Source organism: Lathyrus oleraceus, chromosome 1 (genome assembly GCF_024323335.1).
Source record: "Lathyrus oleraceus cultivar Zhongwan6 chromosome 1, CAAS_Psat_ZW6_1.0, whole genome shotgun sequence".
Taxonomy (NCBI): domain Eukaryota; kingdom Viridiplantae; phylum Streptophyta; class Magnoliopsida; order Fabales; family Fabaceae; genus Lathyrus; species Lathyrus oleraceus.
This window is the reverse complement of record NC_066579.1, coordinates 237983732-238001792: the sequence shown is the minus strand read 5'-3', so window position 1 is coordinate 238001792 and position 18061 is coordinate 237983732. Positions and strand designations below refer to the sequence as shown.

The 18061-nt window shown below is 38.9% G+C and overlaps 1 non-coding gene across 1 annotated transcript; it reads left to right on the top strand.

Moving 5' to 3' along the window:
- Nucleotides 1–14520: 14520 nt before the first annotated feature.
- On the top strand, nucleotides 14521–14627 carry LOC127117152 (small nucleolar RNA R71). Its single transcript, XR_007801910.1, has one exon. It is a non-coding gene; the product is annotated as a small nucleolar RNA R71 (small nucleolar RNA).
- The last annotated feature ends 3434 nt before the right edge of the window (nucleotides 14628–18061 follow it).

The window sequence follows — 18061 nt, the reverse complement described above, 5'->3', positions numbered from 1 at the left end:
ATGAATGGATAATATTGATCAGATGAAATTCCTCCTATGATAAATTTGAGTTTCTATTTCCGATTCCTTCTTCATTTTCATCTCTAATGTCTAAATGCTAGTTGATTCATCAATGACCTTCTGTTAGATGAATTAACATGAGTTTGACTGAGATAGGTCCTTCCCATTTCTTTTAGTGTGTCGTATGTTTTAGGAGTTTGGTTCTTTGTACCAAATCTCTAACATGCATTAACACCTATTTTTTATTGCCCGACCTCAAATAGTTGTGACTTCTAAATAAGTCCAATGATGATTGCTTATCATAGAGCTAAATTTGTCCCGCAAGGCATATCATTCTAGTTAGTGAGATTGTAAGTCTCCCATTCTTCATGGCATTGTGTGGGAACTTGACCTTTTTTCCTTCCATGAGAGCTAGTGGCATACTTGTTGATTTATCCAAGTTGGAGCCCTTCTCATGGATGATGTCTTAGTTTAAGGATTCATACTTATGAATGAATGGTTGAGTGTTCTCCAAAGAATGACTTAACCAATTAAAATAGTTCACTAACATTTGACTAACCATTGACTAACCATTGACTAACTTTTATTAATGTTGCTTTACTTTCAAGTTATTTACTTAATGCAATTTAAATTTTAGTACCTTTATCATTCATTGCCATTTCCATTTCCTGCAACTTGTTTATGTTTCAAGTCCTTTTCACTTTGCTCATTTGAGCCATATTTTGTGATTATATATATTGTTTTCTTGTTTTGATTTTGTTTGTGATCTTAGGACCTTAAAAACACATAATAACAACAAAAACCCTAAAAACATCTTGGTAGACTGTTGGACTCGATTTGAACTTTTGGACTTAGAACTAGGCAACATTCCCTATGTTCATCTGTCACTTTCCCTCTATGCTTAATTGTTATGTTGATTATGTTTAATGATTGTTTATGTGAGTTTGTCAAAGGAATATTTCATCTGATGCATTAAAGACTGCTAGCTCTTGGATTGCTTGCTTGGACATTATGGTTATCTTTATTTGATGCCTTGGTTTTCATATAATTGCTTGGATTGCTTATGCTTGTTGCTTGCTAAAGTCCAAAGGAAAATGGGTTTCTATATGACATTCTTGTCTGTTGGATTGCATCCCATTGGTCAGATCTTTTCAACTCTGAACTTTTAATTTTTGCGTAGGATAGTCCCTTCATCTCCTCCCACTTCTTTAATTTCAAATCTCTCCCTCTTTTCAAAAACCTTCTTTGTTTCTGTTTTCAACTTAGACATGTTTTAATGATTAGAAACTTTGGCCTTATGCCATTGAATTTTCAAACTTTTTCTTAAATCAAACTTGTGAATGAACTTAACCATATTGACTTTAATTTCAAAAAGACAAAAAGAACTACAAACCTCATTCAAATATTTGGTCCTTTTGTGCCTTTCTTGTTAAACTTTTGTTAAAATCAATTCACCGACTTCTTTGAAGTTTTTACCACGAACTACGGGGTTTTGATCCCTCATTTTTATGTTGGTACGTAGGCATAAGACCGAAGGTCTTGTCAAACACAAAAATATAATTAATGAATTCTTCCTTCATATTCCCACTCTATATTTTTATCAAACATCATTTTGACCAAATCACTTGCACAAAAAAAAGGGCTCCCTAGGAGTACCTAGGACACTTTGGATGCTAACACCTTCCCTCTGTGTAACCAACCACCTTACCTGTAATCTCTGACATTTTATTAGTTTTTATTTGAAAACTTCTTATCTTTGGGTTTTGTTCGTACTTTTTCCCTTTTCCTTTCGAAACAATAAAAGTGATGCGGGTTCTTCGCAAGTTTATGAACGCGTCGGAGTAATATAAAAGATTGTCGAGTCCACAGAGACCAAGTGTCAATCTATCGTTATCTATTGTTATGGTGTTTATCTAAGGTAATCAAAATAGGGTTTTTTAGAGTGTGCAATGAAGAGTAAAGTATTAAATTAAATTCAGTTAATAAAGACAGGCTCGAATGCAATTCACGTAATCAATTAATAATCTAAGTACTTGCTAATAGAACTACTTATGGACAGTGTTTTCTACTTTGAAAAGAACCAATTTAACGGGAACTGTCGCTTTCGCGTATTCAGAACCGAGTTGTACTCCCTAATCAAACCCTCTTATCGTCACTTATAAAAAGGCGCGTATTGCGTTAGAGTAGTAAATCTATTTTTAAGAAATATAGTATCTTGACTAGTTGAAAAGTATTTTAACCTGGATTTCTTAACCAAAAGAGGTTCTCACGAACCAGACTCTAAACTTATAAACGCGTCCGAAAATAGTTTTAAAATCACTTTTCTTTTTAAGTTAAAAACTCCAAATGAACTAAACAAAGCGCTTTCGCTATATTTGAAATAGTTAAAAACAATTAAGTTTAAAAAGACGTTGGACGAATTTCGATCTTACCCAAGGAAATTAAGTGCGGGAAAACTTAAGTTGAAAGTCAAAATAGTCCTTAAGTGTTTCTACGAACAATTGTACGGATTATCGGTTCAATTATGATCCTTACATTCTAACCTTTATAGGTTTAGCTAGACATGGTAAAGTAAAGGTGCATTTTTATTTAAATAAAAGTAGTTCGAGTGCGGAATTTAAATAAAAGTAGTGCGAGTGCGGAAAGTAAATAAAATTAGTGCGAGTGCGAGAAATAAATAAAAGTAGTGCGAGTGCGGGAAATAAATGAAAGTAGTGCGAGTGCGAGAAATAAATAAAAGTAGTGCGAGTGCGAGAAATAAATGAAAGTAGTGCGAGTGCGAGAAACAAATAAAAGTAGTGTGATTGCGAGAAACAAATAAAAGTAGTGCGATTGCGAGAAATAAATAAAAGTAGTGCGATTGCGAGAAATAAATAAAGTAAAGACAGTGCGGGAAATAAATAAAGTAAAGACAATGCGGGAAAGTAAAGTAGATAAAGGTAAAACGATAAAAACCTGCTCCAATTGGAGGGTTGAATAAAATGCGAAGCGGAAATGAAAATGGCGGCAGGATTAACTTCCTTCCAAAGTGCTCCAAACTCGATTACAGACTCGATCACACAATTGTGGCAACACCCCAATGTGAAGCGATTACCACTTTTACAATACTAAATATATGCCTAATTTTCAACTAAGTTTGCTCTAAGTTTGGATGATTAAACAAATGAATTCGAGTCTCTATTTATATGCAAGTAAAATAATGGAAAAGACAAGGATGCCCTTCAGTTTGAATTTGGGAGGGAAAAGTTTTCTTCTTGTGGCGCCCGCCACAACTCCATGGCGCCTGCCATAAGGGCAAATTGTGGCGCCCAAGTGGAGGTAATGGGGAATGTGGCAGTTGAGGGAAGTTGAGCTGTGACACGTCATGGCTGGACCTATGGCGCCAACCACAGTGGGAGCCACAAGTGCAAAATGCTGAATTTTAGACTTTTTAGCTCATTTTCACTCCTTTTCTCGATCGGGGCTCTGATTAGACTAAAAACCTGAAAACAAAGAGAAACATAGTAATAACATAACAAAATAACAATAAAACCACTAAAATGCATGCGAAATCGGAGTCGAAAATACGGTGAAATTCAGTGCCATCAAATTCTCCCACACTTAAACCCTTGCTTGTCCTCAAGCAAAACACTAAAAAGCTCATAGAAGAAAAACTGATGTCAACGAGTAGTTCGGGCTAGAAAGGCTTCTAAGTTCAAGCCGAGATGCAATGATAGGTACTAACTGAGTGAACTAAGGGTATTGTGATGACATTTATCCGCAAACACAGACATAAACTCCATTCCTATATTAACCAACCCATATTATCCCACAATACCTAGGCCTACCTCTTCATATCTTTCTGGTTCCTTCTCATTCAGGCACAATCACATTAAGCCCGTTATCCGTACATGCTTCATAGCAGAGTGACCTGTTAGTGATTATGATCCGAACATGGGGTTCCTGGCACATAAAGTTGTGTAAACCCTTTTATTTGACCCAACTGCAGTTGTGGGGGATCGGATCGTAATCCGCCCTACCGAGTTCAGCGCTAGATACCTCTGAACCAACTAACAGCGGGTGAGTTTTTCGTTTTATTTTTCTTTTTGTAGCGATTTTTTACAACTTTTTGGTTTAAATGACTTTGTGAGGGTCACATATACCGGAGTTGTCTTTTCTTTTCTTTTATTTATTTCACTGGATCATTCACTTATGTTCATTGGCCCCCTACGTATAGGTTGCATCGACCGAAGCTGACTGCTGGAATAAACTACTGAGGACTATACTGAAATGATGATTAAGGCCATGGTATATGGGGTTTCGGGAGTGATTACTATATTCATGAAGTCTATGGTGCTAAAATGATACTGATGTTTCAAGAAGTTCTCCGAAGTCACCACATCCCAACTCAAACCGGTCTTAAAGCCCAAAAACTTTCAGAATAACACCGTTTTCTTTTGCAAAATTTGATTTGGTAGGGCTAAAGGAATGGGGAGATTAGAATGTACTAAAGATACACTATACTGGTGACTCGTCAGACTCATGCATTATCTAAAACACTCGGACTAAAAGCAAAATGAAACAAAGTAAACGACTAAAAAGCAAAATAAACAATCTAACTAAAAACAACAAAGAAAAATAGAAAGCGATAAAATCTCCTCCCACACTTAAATCGAACATTGTCCCTAATGTTTCGAAATAAGATAAGGGGAGAGTCACCTGACATTCTACTACTGACCACTGGTGCCTTCGCCATCCTGAGGTGGACGACGGGATCGGCTGCGACGACGGTCTCTCTGATCCATCTTGGCCCGTAAGGCATCCTGAGCAGTCCTCACCTCTCGAAGGTTACCCAAAATGGAACCCTGAGTGGCTTCTCTAAGCACAAAATATGGACGGTGGTAGTTCCGCTGACAGGCTTGCTCGTTTGTGATCGTAAGCAGGGACTGTACAACCATCTCATAGGATCTATCTGTCCTCCGCTGCGATTCTTGCATGAAGCTCATGTTGTCCGCCAGTTGTTGCTGAATGGTAGAGAGTAGGTCATCACACTTTTGCTCTCTAGCCATGTGGTCACGTCACATCTCCTCTGTAATATAAAAGCCAGGGGCAGAACCTGCAAAAGAAGAAGATGGTGCGGTGTGTGGTGGTGAAGGGTGATGGGGGGACACATGAGGTACGGGAGATCGCTCTCTCTGATCAAACTCTTCATCAGTGTCGTGTCCCTCCTCATCAGGAACATTAGGAGGAAGTGGACCCAAAACAGGTGTAGCATCTAAAACATAGGTCCAATTCCTCTCATTACGTACATCAGTACGTCTAGTGCGCGGTAAGACAACAGATGGGATAGCTATACCATGAACCATAAGCATATAACCTCATTCTCTTCTCAATCGGCACAATTTCATATCTCTCAGAAATTTTAGGTTGATTGTGCGAGGAGGTAAGGGATCTAGGGTAGCTATCTCATTGTTCAGGTTAAGCGTCCGAGCAATAGACATAATGAGTCCTCCGAAAATAATAGGTCCCGCTTTATTAAGAGTTAAAGCCATATGGGCAATCATAAACGGGACCAAATTAATTCTTCTATTTATGAGGCTTCCTTGCAAAAATAGAAGCTCTCGAGCATTGACCTTGTTTGGATTCTCCCGGCCAAAAATAGTACATGCTAATAGATATCTAAAAACACTGATGGCCGGGTTATGGATGGTCGAGGCAAGGATTCCTTCAAAAGAATTTATTAAAGTGTTAGACAATCTCTTCCAGAAGGAAAACACCTCGACCGACCAATCTGAATCCAAAGGGGCCTCACAAATAGCACCTTCCCCGTGAGGGATTCCTAACAGGCTTGCTAGTGCGTCGGTACTGAATTCATACTCAACAGCAAACATTCTAAATCGGACAGTACCAACTGTACTAGCAGTGTTAGGATTGACAATATAGATTAAAGAACTTAAAAATTCGATTGTCAATCGCTCAAAGGTGGGTTCTTTGTTTGAAAAGATAGTGTGCAAGCCTAAATTATCTAATAAATAAAAAATGCTATGGTAGATACCCAAAGTGTAAAGACAATTTTCATCCACAAACCTTGTCGGGAGGATTTCCCGATTTTGCAACCTTTCGATAATCTTCCTTTGCCCATCTCCCGGTTTCCCTTCATGAAGGATAAATCCATTGAACTCCATTATTTAGCTCTTGCAATGTGATGAAGAAGATGAAGATGGGTTTGTATAAAGGTGGGATTTTTATGAAATTCGACGGATGAAAATGAAAATGGAAGTTGGGAAAATGGTTTGTATGGTGTGAAGATGAGAAATGTGGGAGCTTTTGTGGGGTTCAAGGACTTTTTCGGAAGGTGAAAATATGGGTTTTGGAGGTTTGAAGGTATGAAAATGGTGAAGAATGTGAGTCTGCCCCGAGCTTATACAGACGCTGTGGCGGGTGCCACAACATCCATGGCGGGCGCCACAAGGCTAAATTTGGCTGGGCTGGATTTTTGCTTTATTGGCATGGGCTTCTCATTCTCTTTTTGGTTGGGGGGTCCGGATAACGTTTGCATTGTATTTTCCTAGTGACATAAGTGTAAGTGTTTAATTGGCTGCATTAGATGGTAAAACACTAGCTGGACTCTGATGTCTTGACTGATGTCATGACACACTTGAGTAGTTACTGCAGGATTAGCTAATACAGGATTTATTGAATGTCAAACTGGATGTTGTGACATTCATCCCTGTCAGCAGATACTAAGGAATAGAACAGCTGGTGTTCTGTTAGAACTTAGTATTTATTTCCAGTCTGGTTATCAAGGAAATACCAGACCTGGCATAAGGCCTACTGTCTGAATGTCAAACTGGATGTTATGACATTCATCATTGACAACATATACTGAACAATAGACAGAGTGGTGTTCTGCTATACTTCAGCATGTTTCTTAGTCTGTTCTTCAAGAGGATAACAGAACTGATTAAAGGCCAAATGTGTAAATGTCAAATTGGATACTTTGACATTTATTAATGTAAGCTGTTACTGTAGTATGGTCATTTTGGTCATATACAGGTCAGCAAAATTGTACAGTCTGTTTTCTGGAAAAACAGACTTAGCATATGATCCTTGATGTCAAGCTGAATGTCGTGACATTCATTCCTGACAGCATATGCTATATTGTAGGTTGTTCAGTTTTCTGTTTCAGCTTTTTCTCAGGCTATTCTTCAGGGATTCAACAGCTGAGAGAAAATCCGGGAAATCAACAACCAAGCTACATTTAATGAACCTAACAAATAGCCTATTTGTTAGTAACCTAGATGTGGAATTTAGGGAAACTCGCGTGACCTTAAATTCAGGAGAATACAAGTGCAAAGGCCCAAGTACTGCAATATAAAAGAAAGTCGTTCCTTCATTCAGAACTGGGGATTTTGAGGCGTGAAGATTTAGTGTGTCCATCATACTTCACTGCTGTATTTTTGTGAGTCTTGTATTAGACATATCTTGTAAGCCAAGCCATTATCACGTAGATGATTGCTTTGGCATAGGGTGTTCATTGAGTTGTAAGTGTTGTGTCGCTCAAAGCGTTTAAGCGTGAGTGCTGTGTATCTTGATTAAAGCTGTTAAGCACAATCAAGAGTTGTTTGAAGTGTGACTTCAAAATTGTCTTTAATATTGATTAAAGGTAGTAATCACTGAGGTGATTGAGGGGGAGTGAGTAGGAACTCTGATCTTAGAGTAAGATTGAAATTGCATTGGGTAGGGATTAAGTGAAGAGTTGTAAATGGGTGAGTTTAGCTTTGAATTAATACTACTGATAGTGGATTTCCTCCCTGGCTTGGTAGCCCCCAGATGTAGGTCATGTTGGACTGAACTGGGTAAACAATTACTTGTGTTATTTACTGCACTTACTTTTAAGTTCTGCATAATTCTTGTCTGTGCAGAATTGGATGTCATAACAACCCGTGTGACATCTAAAGTCTGATAACTAGAATTTCAATAAGGCTTGCACAATTTTATACAAATAAAATTTAAACATTAGACTAATAAATAAATAAATAATTATAATAATTAGACTATAATAAAAATATAAATATAATAAACAAATATAAAACATATATATCTATATCTATATATATATATATATATATATATATATATATATATATATATATATATATATATATATATATATATATATATATATATATATATGTGGAAATATCAATGTGCTAACATAGTTAAGAAAATATCCCAAATGCAATGATATAAAATAAGTTAGGTAAATGCGAAAAATATAAGCATAAATGAGACAAAATAAAACGAGATGGTAAAATCAAATAGTAGGGGGTTCGTCTGCCTGACTAGATCCACGAAGCATGACTATCTCCTGGCGAAACTCTGCGATCTCCTGGTACAAACAGTCAGCTTCGGTAGCATGTGTGAGATCGGATACTCCCATCTGTAAGGTAAGGTCATCCACCTCCTGCCTAAGGTCGGCAATCTCTCTACAACACTCTGCAATCTGGGTGCGGATGTCTAGGGTCTGCAATGATAAATTGTTAGAGAGTACAATGATCTTGGGTGAAGACGGTGTATGGGTATACTCAGCAATAGGTGGGGATCTGGGCTTCTCGGTAGTCTCTACCTGACCCTCCAAAGCATAACTCCAGTTATTTGGGTCATGAACACTGGTAATTATAGGATCAAGCAGTGTAAAATAATGTATCACCTCGCTATCGACCAGCAATCTGAACTGTCTTGGGTTGAAGGAGGATCTCCTCATCAACCCTCTAGTCAAATAAAAAATCGATATCCATAGTAGTGTACCCACAGAAGGTACTGAGATGTAGCAGCTTGCGGGATAGACCTAAGGCAATGGCAATCTGTGTGATGATCCTTCCTACATGAATGACTCCTTCAGACGATCTGGAAACACCGCTGAGGCCACACAACAGAAAGTTCCCACATGCCACGGGGCGAGACTAGGACGCACAAAATAATAGGAATATCTCCTCCTCACTCAGTAACGTCTCAACATCTAGTCTTTCCAGGATGGAGTGTGCCAGTGTGATCTGGAAGTACCTAAAAGCAGGGTTGTGTATAGCCTGGGACAACTGGGTAGAAGGATACTCACTCCCTCCACCTGAGATATCACTCCAGAACTTTTCCACTTCCTTACCCAGAAAGTATCCCATCGGTGTCTCAGGGATAGCGTCAGGGGTGGTCTGGAAACCTAATAGGTCACCGAACTCCTTCTGGCTGAAAGAGTACTCAACCCCAAAGAGCCTGAAAGCAGCATACCCATCCGGTCCAGAGTAAGGGTCATAATCAAATGAACTGAGGAACTCCAATGTCAAGTTCCTGTAGGTGTTGCTCAGGTCGTCAGCGAACTCGTCCCAATGGAGCTGGTGGCTCAGAAATCAGATGCTTGGCTCAATGCCCAGGGCTTCCATGCAGTACTGATCTGGGTAGCGCGTAGGGGCCATAGGGCGCTGGTAAAGAGCTATGTAGCGCTCTCTCTGGGCATCATCTCTATAGGCTATGTGCATATCGTCGAAGTCCTACATCCTATAAAAGTTAGGAAAAGGGATCCTGAAAAATACAAACAATTTAAATATTTAGTCCTGGTGAAAATATGATTAAAAATAAAATAAAATAAATAAATGCAAAAAAGTAAAACAAGATAAGAAAACCATGGGTTGCCTCCCAAGTAGCGCTTGTTTAACGTCATTAGCTTGACGATCGGAATTTATACACCTGTAGTAGGAATCGGTGGATCTATCAGAGTGTGGCTTGAGTAGTCTGTTGGAATGTCTCCTCCTTCTTAGAGCTTCAGTCTTTGTCCATTTACAATGAATGGACTACAAGTTTCGTTCTTGATTTCTACAGCTCCGGATCTCAGAATCTTGGAAACTTTGAAAGGGCCAGTCCATCTTGAGCGCAACTTCCCAGGGAAAAGTCGTAACCTAGAGTTGAACAGGAGAACAAGGTCGCCTATATTGAAATCTTTCTTTACTATTATTTTGTCGTGCCAGGTTTTTGTTCTCTCTTTGTATATTTTGGCATTCTCGTAGGCGGATTTCCTGAGTTCTTCTAGTTTGTGAATGTCAAGGATACGCTTTTCACCAGCGGTCAGGTAATCTAAATTCAAAGTTTTAATGGCCCAATAGGGCTTATGCTCTAATTCGAAAGGTAAGTGACATGATTTTCCATAGACTAGTTGGTAGGGAGTTGTTCCTATAGGGGTTTTGAAAGCGGTTCGGTAGGCCCATAATGCTTCTTGCAGCTTCTGAGACCAGTCTCTTCTAGAGATAGAAACGGTTTTTTCAAGGATTTGTTTTATCTCCCTATTGGATAGTTCTACTTGGCCACTAGTCTGTGGGTGGTATGGTGTTGCTACTCTATGCCTAACTCCATATTTTCTTAAAAGTTTATCAAATATTCTCGATATAAAGTGTGATCCTCCATCGCTTATGACTAAACGGGGCGTTCCAAATCTAGGGAATATATAGTTTTTAAATAGCTTGATCACCACCCTAGTGTTGTTTGTGGGTGCAACTATAGCTTCAATCCACTTAGACACGTAGTCTACAGCTACTAAGATATACTTGTTTCCTAAGGATGGTGGGAAAGGTCCCATGAAATCTATACCCCAAACGTCAAAGAGTTCTACTTCCTGAATGTTTCTTAGAGGCATTTCGTCACGCCTTGAAATATTTCTCGTGCGTTGGCATCTATCACATTTGACAATGCAAGCATGGACATCACCCCACATGGCAGGCCAAAATAGGCCAGCTTGAAGAATCTTGGCGTATGTCTTAGAGGTGCTCGAATGTCCACCATAGGGTGCAGAGTGACAATGCTCGATTATACTTTTCACCTCCTCTTCTGGAACGCAACGACAAAAAATGCCATCTTTACCCCTTTTGAAAAGGAGCGGTTCGTCCCAATAAAAGTTTCTCACATCGTTGAAGAACTTCTTCTTACGGTAGTAGTCAAGATCAGGGGGTACGATATCAGCAGCTAGTTAATTAACAAAGTCTGCATACAATGGTACGTTACTTACTGCTAAGGAATTTTGGGAGTGCTCATGCGGGCCTAGGCTATCATCTTCAATGGTTTCTAGTCTAGCTATCAGTCTATCATAGGCAAAATCATCATTTATGGGTACTAAGTCTGGTTTTAGGTGTTCTAGCCTAGAAAGGTGATCAGCTACTACATTTTCAGTGCCTTTTTTTTATCTCTTATATCTAAATCAAACTCTTGTAGTAACAGAATCCATCGGAGTAACCTGGGCTTGACATCTTTTTTATTTAATAGGTAACGAATGGCAGCATGATCAGTGTAAACTATAATTTTGTCTCCTACTAGATAAGATCTAAATTTGTCTATAGCGAAAACTACAACGAGTAATTCCTTTTCAGTTGTTGCATAGTTAAGTTGGGCAGCGTCTAGGGTTCTACTGGCATAATAAATTGCATGTAATTTTTTATCTTTCCTTTGTCCTAGAACGACTCCAACGACATAATCACTAGCGTCGCACATTATCTCAAATGGTTCTGACCAATCAGGGGGTTTCATAATAGGTGCTGATATTAATGCTTGTTTTAAAAGATTAAATGCTTCATTACATTTTCCATCGAAAATGAATTCAACATCTTTCATTAAAAGGCTAGTTAAGGGTTTAGTTATTTTGGAGAAGTCCTTGATAAAACGCCGGTAGAATCCAGCATGTCCAAGAAAACTTCGGACTTCTCTGATAGTTTTGGGTGGTTTTAGGTTCTCTATTACTTCTATCTTAGCTCTATCTACCTTTATACCTTTTTCGGAAACTATATGTCCTAAAACAATTCCATCGGTCACCATGAAATGACACTTTTCCCAGTTTAGCATGAGGTTCACCTCCACGCATCTCTCCAGGATTTTCTCAAGGTTAGCAAGACAATTGTGGAAATCAAATCCGCAAACCGAGAAATCATCCATAAACACTTCCATGATACCATTTAGGTAATCTGCAAAGATTGACATCATGCAGCGTTTGAAAGTAGCTGGGGCATTACAGAGGCCGAATAACATTCGTCTGTAGGCAAAAGTTCCATAAGGGCATGTAAAGATAGTTTTTTCTTGATCTTCGGGGTGGATAGGTATTTGGAAGAATCCAGAGTATCCATCTAGATAGCAGAAGTAGGAGTGTCTGGCTAGACGCTCCAACATCTGGTCTATAAATGGTAAAGGGAAATGATCCTTCATGGTTGCTTTCTTTAATTTCCTATAGTCTATACACATCCGCCATCCTCCTTCTAACAGCTTTGCTACATGTTCTCCTTTATCGTTTTTCACGACTGTGATGCCTCCCTTTTTAGGTACTACATGCACAGGGCTCACCCACTTACTATCCGAGATCTGATAGATTATACATGCCTCAAGTAACTTAAGAACTTCTTTTTTAACAATATCACTCATTATAGGGTTTATTCTTCTCTGATGTTCTCTGGAGGGTTTTGAATCTTCTTCGAGCGAAATCCGGTGCATGCATACGGATGGGCTTATACCTTTCAGGTCAGAGATATTATATCCTAAGGCTGAGGGATATCTTCGTAAAACATCTAAAAGTTGGTATGTTTCCTTTTGGCTCAAGGTAACACTGACTATAACTGGACGATTCATCTCTTCATCGAGGAACTCATATCTCAGGTTCTTAGGCAGTTCCTTAAGTTCTAAGGTTGGTTTCTTAGGGCATGGCACATGATCTGGGGTAAGGGATAAACATTCGTAAAGGTTATCATCGGTATAGGGTTTCCTAAAGTCATCATCTTCCATTATGAGAGTTGATGGTAACTTAATTGTTTTTATGATTTCTTCTTGTTCTAATTCCCTAACGCACTCATCAATGATATCTATGGCATAACATCTGTCTCCCATCACAGGTGCCATAAGAAATTTCGAAAGTATAAATTCTATTTTCTCGTCACCCACCTCAAAGGTCAACTTTCCTCTCTTCACATCTATTATGGCTCCTGTAGTTGATAAGAATGGTCTACCTAGAAGGATTGGTATATCATTATCCTCTTTGATGTCCATGACAACAAAATCAGTAGGGATAACTAACTGACCTATCCTAATAGGGACATCTTCTAATATGCCTATCGGATACTTGACAGATCTATCGGCTAACTGAAGTGACATCTTAGTAGGCTGTAATTCTCCTAAGTTTAACCTCTCACAAACTGCTAAAGGCATTAAGCTCACACTAGCTCCTAAGTCTAGAAAAGCTTTTTCGATGACATGACTTCCCAAAAGACAAGGAATGGAGAAATTTCCAGGATCTTTATCTTTTTTGGCTAACTTATTCTCGGAAATGGAATTACATTCCAAGGGCTTCGGATCGTCAAGTCTACGTTTGTTGGTAAGGATGTCTTTGAGAAACTTTGCATAAGAAGGTATTTGGGTGATGACTTATGTGGAAGGGATTTCTATGTGAATTTTTTCTATAACTTAAATAAATTTTTGATATTGGTTATTGATATGGGTTTGTTTGAGTCTTTGCAGATATGGTATAGGTGGTTTATATGGCGGGGGTGGTACATAAGTTTTGTCTTTAGGTTCTTCTCCTTTTCCTTGACCTTCCTGTTTTTCAGGTTCCTCTGGTTCCTTTACTTTGTCCGTGAGGGCTGTAAATTCCTTAGAAGTTTTGGGTTCACTCAATCTTGGGTTTGTGGCTCATCATAAGCGTTCCCACTTCGTAAGGTAATGGCATTGGCTTGTCCTCTCGGGTTCTGTTGAGGTTGTCCAGGGAACTGTCCTCCAGGTGTGGTATGAAGGGCTTGGTTTAAAGCTACCTGAGAGATCTGGGTTTCAAGCATCTTGGTGTGAGTAACTATTTGGTCAACCTTGGTTCCTAACTGGGTAATCAGTTCGTTAACGTGAATGCTTTGGTTCATGAACTCTTTGTTTTGTTGGGTTTGAGCAGTGATAAAATTTTCCATAATTTTCTCAAGGCTCGACTTTGGTGGTACAGGTTGCATAGGTTGATTTGGTCTTGGGGCTTGATAACCAGGTTGTCTCGGAGGTGCATTATTTTGGATAGGGTTATTGTTCTTATAGGAGAAGTTTGGATGATTCCTCCATCCAGGGTTATAGGTATTCAAATATGGGTTCCCTTGGGTGTAGTTCACTTGCTCAGAGTGGGTTTCTTTTAATAGACTGCATTCTGCAGATTGGTGTCCTTTGGTTCCACATATCTCATAATCCGACGAAACTGCGGCTGCAGTATTCGGGTTTATGCACATATGCTCGACCTTGAGGGCTAATGCGTCCATTTTAGCTTGCATCATGTCTATAGAGCTTAACTCATGCACTCCTCCTTGGGCTTCCTTCTTCTCAACTATCGCTCGTTCGACTCCCCATGATTGATGGTTTTGAGTCATATCTTCGATGAGGGCACTAGCTTCAGGATAAGGTTTGTTCATCAGCACACCGTCTGCGGCAGCGTCGATGGTCATCTTAGTGTTATAGTGAAGTCCATTATAGAAGATCTGAATGATTAACCAATTTTCTAAACCATGATGTGGGCATGCTCTCAACAGCTCCTTATATCTCTCCCAAGCTTCGAACAACGATTCTCCTTGGTTCTGGGTAAATCTAGTTATATGGTTTTGAAGAACGACGGTCTTACTTGGGGGAAAGTATATAACAAGGAATACTCTTCTAAGGTTATCCCAAGTCGTAATGGAATTGGGTGGAAGGGAATCTAACCATGATAGGGCTTTATCTCTGAGGGAAAAAGGGAATAATCTTAAACGTATTACCTCAGGAGAAGCTCCATTGGTTTTAAAAGTGTCTGCTAATTGGAGAAAGATTTTTAAATGTTGGTTTGGGTTCTCAGTAGCGAGACATGCGAATTGTCTCTGTTGCACTAGTTGCAACAGGGAGAGTTTAAGTTCGAAATTATTAGCTGGGATGGTTGGGTTTACTATACTAGAACTAGGTTCTTCGTTGGATGGTTGGGAGAAATCCTTAAGAGGTCTTTGGTTTTGATCTTCGGCCATAACTCTCCTAAATCTATGGAAGAATAAACGTGCGCGAGCGTAATGTTCAGGTTCCGCCAGAGGGTATACTAAGCTTCCGGTGCTGCGAGTTCTTCGCATTGACCGGCGGGTAATAACCTAAGTCTAAACGATATAACAACAGGGTATGAAATTTGACTAAATTGGTCCCCGGCAAGGGCGCCAAAAACTTGATGCGGGTTCTTCGCAAGTATACGAACACGTCAGAGTAATATAAAAGATTGTCGAATCCACAGAGACCAAGTGTCAATCTATCGTTATCTATTGTTATGGTGTTTATCTAAGGTAATCAAAATAGGGGTTTTTAGAGTGTGCAATGAAGAGTAAAGTATTAAATTAAATTCAGTTAATAAAGACAGGCTCGAATGTAATTCACGTAATCAATTAATAATCCAAGTACTTGCTAATAGAACTACTTATGGGCAGTGTTTTCTACTTTGAAAAGAACCAATTTAACGGGAACTGTCGCTTTCGCGTATTCAGAACCGAGTTGTACTCCCTAATCAAACCCTCTTATCGTCACTTATAAAAAGGCGCGCATTGCGTTAGAGTAGTAAACCTATTTTTAAGAAATATAGTATCTTGACTAGTTGAAAAGTATTTTAACTTGGATTTCTTAACAAAAAGAGGTTCTCACGAACCAGACTCTAAACTTATAAACGCGTCCGAAAATAGTTTTAAAATCACTTTTCTTTTTAAGTTAAAAACTCCTAATGAACTAAACAAAGCACTTTCGCTGTATTTGAAATAGTTAAAACCAATTAAGTTTAAAAAGATGTTGGACGACTTTCGATCTTACCCAACGGAAATTAAGTGCGGGAAAACTTAAGTTGAAAGTCAAAATAGTCCTTAAGTGTTTCTACGAACAATTGTACGGATTATCGGTTCAATTATGATCCTTACATTCTAACCTTTATAGGTTTAGCTAGACATGGTAAAATAAAGGTGTATTTTAATTTAAATAAAAGTAGTGTGAGTGCGGAATTTAAATAAAAGTAGTGTGAGTGCGGAAAATAAATAAAAGTAGTGCGAGTGCGAGAAATAAATAAAAGTAGTGCGAGTGCGGGAAATAAATGAAAGTAGTGCGAGTGCGAGAAATATATAAAAGTAGTGCGAGTGTGGGAAATAAATGAAAGTAGTGCGAATGCGAGAAATAAATAAAAGTAGTGCGATTGTGAGAAATAAATAAAAGTAGTGCGATTGCGAGAAATAAATAAAAGTAGTGCGATTGCGAGAAATAAATAAAGTAAAGGCAGTGCGGGAAATAAATAAAGTAAAGACAGTGCGGGAAAGTAAAGTAGATAAAGGTAAAGCGATAAAAACCTGCTCCAATCGGAGGGTTGAATAAAATGCGAAGCGGAAATGAAAATGGCGGCAGGATTAACTTCCTTCCAAAGTGCTCCAAACTCGATTACAGACTCGATCACACAATTGTGGCAAGACCACAATGCGAAGCGATTACCACTTTTACAATACTGAATATATGCCTAATTTGCAACTAAGTTTGCTCTAAGTTTGGATGATTAAACAAATGAATTCGAGTCTCTATTTATAGGCAAGTAAAATAATGGAAAAGACAAGGATGCCCTTCAGTTTGAATTTGGGAGGGAAAAGTTTTCTTCTTGTGGCGCCCGCCATAAGGGCAAATTGTGGCGCCCAAGTGGAGGTAGTGGGGAACGTGGCAGTTGAGGGAAGTTGAGATGTGACACGTCATGGATGGACCTATGGCGCCAGTCACAGTGGGAGCCACAAGTGCAAAATGATGAATTTTAGTCTTTTTAGCTCATTTTCACTCCTTTTCTCGATCGGGGCTCTGATTAGACTAAAAACCTAAAAACAAAGAGAAACATAGTAATAACATAACAAAATAACAATAAAACCACTAAAATGCATGCGAAATCGGAGTCGAAAATACGGTGAAATTCAATGTCATCAAATTCTCCCACACTTAAACCCTTGCTTGTCCTCAAGCAAAACACTAAAAAGCTCATAGAAGAAAAACTGGTGTCAACGAGTAATTCGGGCTAGAAAGGCTTCTAAGTTCAAGTCAGGATGCAGTGATAGGTACTAACTGAGTGATCTAAGGGTATCGTGATGACACTTGTCCGCAAACACGGACATAAACTCCATTCCTATATTAACCAACCCATATTATCCCACAATACCTAGGCCTACCTCTTCATCTCTTTCTGGGCCCTTTTCATTCAGGCGCAATCACATTAAGCCCGTTGTCCGTACATGCTTCATAACAGAGTGACCTGTTAGTGATTATGATCCGAACATGGGGTTCCTGGCACATAAAGTTGTGTAAACCCTTTTATTTAACCCAAGTGCAGTTGTAGGGGATCGGATCGTAATCCGCCATACCGAGTTCAGCGCCAGATACCTCTGAACCAACTAACAGCGGGTGAGTTTTTCTTTTTCTTTTTCTTTTTGTAGCGAATTTTCACAACTTTTTGGTTTAAATGACTTTGTGAGGGTCACCTATACCGGAGTTGCCTTTTCTTTTCTTTTATTTACTTCACTGGATCATTCACTTATGTTCATCGGTCCCCTACGTATAGGTTGCATCGGCCGAAGTTGACTGCTGGAATAAACTACTGAGGACTATACTGAAATGATGATTAAGGCCATGGTATATGGGGTTTTGGGAGTGATTCCTATATTCATAAAGTCTATGGTGCTAAAATGATACTGATGTTTCAAGAAGTTCTCCCAAGTCACCACATCCCAACTCAAACCGGTCTTAAAGCCCAAAAACTTTCAGAATAACACCGTTTTCTTTTGCAAATTTTTTTTGGTAGGGCTAAAGGAATGGGGAGATTAGAATGTACTAAAGATACACTATACTGGTGACTCTTCAGACTCATGCATTATCTAAAACACTCGGACTAAAAGCAAAATGAAACAAAGTAAACGACTAAAAAGCAAAATAAACAATCTAACTAAAAACAACAAAGAAAAATAGAAAGCGATAAAATCTCCTCCCACACTTAAATCGAACATTGTCCCCAATGTTTCGAAATAAGATC